The 5,477-nt window shown below is 45.2% G+C and overlaps 1 long non-coding RNA gene across 1 annotated transcript; it reads left to right on the top strand.

Annotated features, from left to right (window-relative positions):
- The first annotated feature begins 373 nt into the window (after positions 1-373).
- On the top strand, positions 374-1,942 carry LOC148684299 (uncharacterized). Its single transcript, XR_015946462.1, has 2 exons — positions 374-696; positions 1,813-1,942. It is a non-coding gene; the product is annotated as an uncharacterized LOC148684299 (long non-coding RNA).
- Positions 1,943-5,477: the final 3,535 nt, after the last annotated feature.

Genomic DNA, 5,477 nt, shown 5'->3' with positions numbered 1-5,477 from the left:
GCTTCACTTACAGCAACAAACTATTTGGGCCACCTCCAGTCTCACAAATGGAGAGACCATTAAACAGAAACTAAGGACCACATCTAGACTGTCAGTATCTTGCAGGAGGCATTCAAGGGCCTGCTGGGAAATAGAGGTTTGTGTAATTAATTTGGCATCCCTCCACTGATATTTCCAGTACCTCTGACCTGGATTAAAGTGCTCTGTTGCGCAAGCCCAACAAATCTACTTCTAAAAAAGAACTGCCTTATTGCAGTTAGGAAAGTGACGGGGAAATGCATTGAAAAGTGTGAAATTAACAAATGATTAACAGGAAAATGTATAAACACCACACAAGCGAAGCAGATTGCCAAGCACACTGGAAGACAAATGATTGTCGCTGAGTACTTCTAAGCAATGACTTTTTTAAAAAATAGCTCCTTTAAAAAATAAGAGGCTACTAGGCTGATTCAAAAGGCTTTACAGGACAGCTCCAGTTTCTTCACCACTAGGGTATCTTAACCATGCCATGAACTGCAGGAAAGAGCAACTCCTTTTAGTCATCAGACGAAATCCCAACTGAAACTAGACGCTTGCTGATAAATTGTGAGCAGAGCATGCAGAAGCCAGTGTTGAAGCCGCAGCCTGAACAGGAATCCAATGGAAGCAAAGCAAAGTCAAGGTGGTGGTTGCTGGAGAAGCAGATCTGGTGAGGAGGTGAGAGGTAACCCCCCAACCGCACTGCGGTTTAAAACACCCGTGGCCACGCCCCCACCAGCATTGATTGGCCGGGCGGGTGGGCATGACATGACATGGCTGGGGCTGGTGCGAGGGAGGCATCAATTCCCTGACCTCAACCTAGATCACTGCGAGGATCCGGATGCCCGGCAGCAACGCCGCCCACCACAAAAGGTGAGCGGTCTTGTTACACTCAGGCTCCCCTTGTGGGTTTTCTATGGGCATCTGATACCCCTTTTGGGGTTTCTATGGCCACAGTGAGAACAGGATGCTGGACTAGATGGTCAAGGTTGTTCTTGTGTTCATGCCCCAAGGGGAATTCAATCAGGTACGTCTCCATGAGGTTCAACAGCATCATGTCTCAAATTAGGGTGATTCCTGATACCCCACTTGAAGTGGTGTGTGTGTGTTTCATTGCATGCTAAAGATTCACTGTAGAGTGAGTGAATGTATCTCTGTTTTCAAATAGCAACACTTTGGGGTCCTCCCAATCTGGATTAGAATTATGACACGTGGGAGGGGAAGGGATCTTTAACCTCTTCCTACTGGAGCAATTTGTAGTATAGGGGTGAAATTTGCATCAGAAAAAAGAGTAGGGGAAAAGGATCACCTCCCCTCTGCCACTGTCCTGATCTGGATCAATACCCTCCTTCCCCTCCCCTGCTCTCATAGCTGCCAAGTTTTCCCTTTTTTCACGAGGAAGCCTATTCAGCATAAGGGAAAATCCCTTTAAAAAAGGGATAACTTGGCAGCTATGCCTGCTCTGCTGAAGCTGCTATTTGAAAAAAGGGGGTTTGGTCCTTAATGAAGAATTAGAACAAAACTCACTGCCTGCCCTGAATGGGTTAAACTACCTTTAATTGCAGGTGATGAGTATTAAACCTACACAGAAGATAAGAAGAGCTGTTAAAAATAAAGAGAGTCATCTCTTTTTCTGCAAATCAAGTCGGCAATAGTGTCGGAAAAATCTGAAAATGACTGCAAGCGCTACCGACTGTTACTCAGAGCAAAGAATTATTGATCCTTGGCTGTCTCTATTGATTTTATGTCACTTCTGTGATTTAATCATGTTTTTTCCTTGTTATCTCTTTGCAGCCTTTTCTTCTATTGTCTGGCAGAAGAACTCAGCCAAGGCCTTTTCAGTCTGTGATGACCGCGATCAAAATAACTTTGACTTCCATTTGCATTGTTTTCAAGGAATGATTAAACAATCCCAAGGCATCAAGACCCCTTTGTGCCTCTGTGTCATGCCATGCAGAATGGAGCACTGAAAACAGTTTCAGAGGGAGCGGGGGGGGGGGGGGCTGTCACTTTTCTCAGAAAGATGGAGATAGGCTGGTAAATCGTCCTCTGGTTTGGATGGCATATTGCTCTGAAGAGATTCAGCAGTCTGCTTATATTCGGAAGCACTTTCAGCTGAAACACAGGAGCCTCATTTAGCAGGATGCTGAGTGCATGGAGAGTGTGCAGATTTGCAATGCTTTCTCTGCCTGACGCAGGCAGAGAATGGTCTGTTTTACAACTGATGGTTGTTAGTTTCCATAAAAGAAATATCAGCTGCAAGGGGTGTGTGTGTTTCTGTCTCTCTCTCTCTCTGTGTGATCTGAATCGGGTCCACAATGGGTAGCCTGATGCAAAGGAAAACATGGTTTGACGCACCTTTCAGAGCTGTGTAGGAGAGAGAATTTCAGCTGGAGTAGTCTAGCCATTTCCGCAGACATAGTTTGCCCATCTACTGAAATTGCCTCTTCTATCCAACTACAGACCCTCCAAGTGTCCCTATTTCTCAGGGATGTCCCTGATTTAGAGAAGCCATCCTAGTTTCTGACCTGATCCCAGACTGCCCCACTTTTCCTCAGGATGTCCCTGTTTTCATCGGAGAAAAGTTGGAAGGTATGGAGTTATCCGACCCCCGAGCCGTCTGAAGGCAATCCTGTAAAGGGAAAGGTGGGGGTTTTTTTTGTTAATGTTTAATGCAGGCATCCCCAAACTGCAGCCCTCCAGATGTTTTGGCCTACAACTTCCATGATCCCTAGCTAACAGGACCAGTGGTCAGGGAAGATGGGAATTGTAGTCCAAAACATCTGGAGGGCCAAAGTTTGGGGATGCCTGGTTTAATGTTTTATTATGTTTCTACATATGTTGGAAGTTGCCCAGAGTGCTGGGGCAACCCAATAAGATGTGTGAGGTATAAATAGTAAATTTATCATTATGGAATGGGACGTCCCTATTTTCATCGGAGAAGTGTTGGAGGGTATGCAACTATTGAGGTCCTCTAATAGTTCTGGCAACCCTCGGCCCACAACATGTGTGGAGGGATGATGATGATAATAATAATAATAATAATAATAATAATAATAATAATAATAATAATACAGTAGAACCTCGGTTTATGAACACCTCGGTTTACGAATTTTCGGTTTACGAACACCGTGGACCCATCTGGAACGGATTAATTCACTTTCCATTACTTTCAATGGGAAAGTTCACTTCAGTTTATGAACGCTTCAGTTTATGAACAGACTTCCGGAACCAATTACACCCATGCTTCGGGTTAAGTACGCTTCAGGTTGAGTACTCCGCGGACCCGTCTGGAACGGATTAATCCACTTTCCATTACTTTCAATGGGAAAGTTCGCTTCAGTTTATGAACAGACTTCCAGAACCAATTGTGTTCATAAACCGAGGTACCACTGTAATAATAATAATAATAATAATAATAATAATAATAATAATAATAATAACAACAACAATAATAATAATATATTATTTCTACCCCACCCATCTGTCTGGGTTTCCCCAGCCACTCTGGCTCTTTCCTCTGCTGTACCATTTCCCCACATAAAATAATCCCAAGGTTGCTATTATGCCCCAAAGATGCCATATTGGAAGATGGCACCTCTGAGGGCCACGGATGGGTGGCAGGAGAGATTTTCTGTGGGAAGACCATGCAAGCGGAGACTCAGATCCCCCTTCCCCTGGACTGATCCAGATTGGCGCTTCCTTCCTTCCAAAACCAGCCCAGGATAGCGTCTATTCTGGCTCTTAGTTTCCTTTAAAATTGAAGTTGTTTTCGTACCTAATACTTAGGGCCCCTTCAGGCAGCCTTTGTGATGCCCATTCACAATCCTTTTTGCTCACGATGGTATCGGGGCAGTTATAGGTGATCTCACTTTCAAACCTCGGTGGGCACACTGCTGCAACCCCAGTCAGTGCATGTCCTGTAACCTGCTGCTGAAATCCTGTGACTTTTTATACCAGAAATGTACTGTGTGCGTTTGTGCATCCTGCTTTTGTTGCACCATAGCGCAAGAGTACCCCCTCCAGATGGCAATAAGGCAATAATACTGGGGAAGCATTTCAGAACAAATAAAGCAGAATGCTGTGTGGACCGCTCAGTATAAATCGAACATTAACACATTATTACTGTGTCAATCACACCTGCAAAACAACAAACAAACAAACAAACAAACACCAGTATGGAGGAGTCCCTAAACAGGTGCTGAGTTTCGGGCATCCACTGTAACATAGCATATTTTTAATTAATTTTTAAATTTTTAATGCAACTGAGCTCTGGACTTTTCTTGATGCGAAGAAGCTGGTGAGAAGTCCAGGTGTCCATTTCATAACCAAAGGATGACACAGGGGGGACAGAAATGTTCTGCATATTTATGACATGATGAAAGATCATCCTGTATCTGAAATATAAAAGAGACTGATTTGCAGGTGCCAGTTTAAAAACCAACAACTAACAAAACTTGGCAATGCATGTTTCACTATACACAAGATGAGCCCAATGAAGAAACTGGGACCACATTTCCAAGGCTGTCAAAAGCACTGTGGATCTGAACACTTCCAAGGCTGGCGCCCAGACGTATTTCAACATTTGTGGATTTGCTGACGGCAAGTGGCAGGGAAAAGGTCAGCCGGGTGTAGAAGGGGCAGAGTTGGTGGCATCAGAGTAGGTGGAAAGAGGGGGAAGAAACCCTAAAGAACCATCAGTGTTGCTGCGCATTGCCATATGACAAATCTAGAGTAGGAGGACAAACAAATCTGTCACGCAAGTGAGCGCAGTCTTGAGCAGAAGGAGACTGCTTTTCACCGTCCTAGTGCTATGTCTATACAGTAGTAAACAAATACTGTTTGCCAGGAGCCTCAAATCTGTGGCGTATTCATGCACAGTGACAGCTTTAAAAACACCCCCTTCCTAGGCAAGCTTGTGCTGACGATCAGGTCTACTGAGGCTCTGTGTGGGCCTCCATTAAATAAACTTAACTTTGTGTCTCCTTATTCCTGTGTAATCTCAAACCTGTGGAAGCTGCTTCTGGGTGGCTACTCCCTACCCCACTCCTCACTTTCTGTAAGAAGTGTGGGTGGGGTGGGAAGAGAGGATTTCTATAGGCCGTAGCAACTTCCCTGTCCTGCTCCTCAAGTCTGCCTTGATGCTGCACCGGTACCAAGGTGGGCACAGCTGGGTGAAACTAACTCCTGCTCACCCACCCAGGTCTCAGTGATACAGACCAGATGGGCTTCCTCTTCCACAAAGATCATGGATGAGGGAGATCTTATTCAGAGCCAGCAGCTGCAGACCGAAGGGCTGGCTGATAGGACAACCACAGTTCCCCAGCTTATAGGAGGGGTCGGCACAGCCATTAACTGTCTACCCTACACCCCCTACCCTGATCCACTGAGTTTGGGGGGGCCCCTTGTTCTCCCCAGCTCCTCTCTTCCTAGGTACACCTTCCCTCTCTCAATTAAAC

This window comes from Zootoca vivipara, chromosome 11 (assembly GCF_965207765.1).
Source record: "Zootoca vivipara chromosome 11, rZooViv2.hap1.1, whole genome shotgun sequence".
NCBI lineage: Eukaryota > Metazoa > Chordata > Lepidosauria > Squamata > Lacertidae > Zootoca > Zootoca vivipara.
This window is presented reverse-complemented; position numbering and strand designations above follow the sequence as displayed.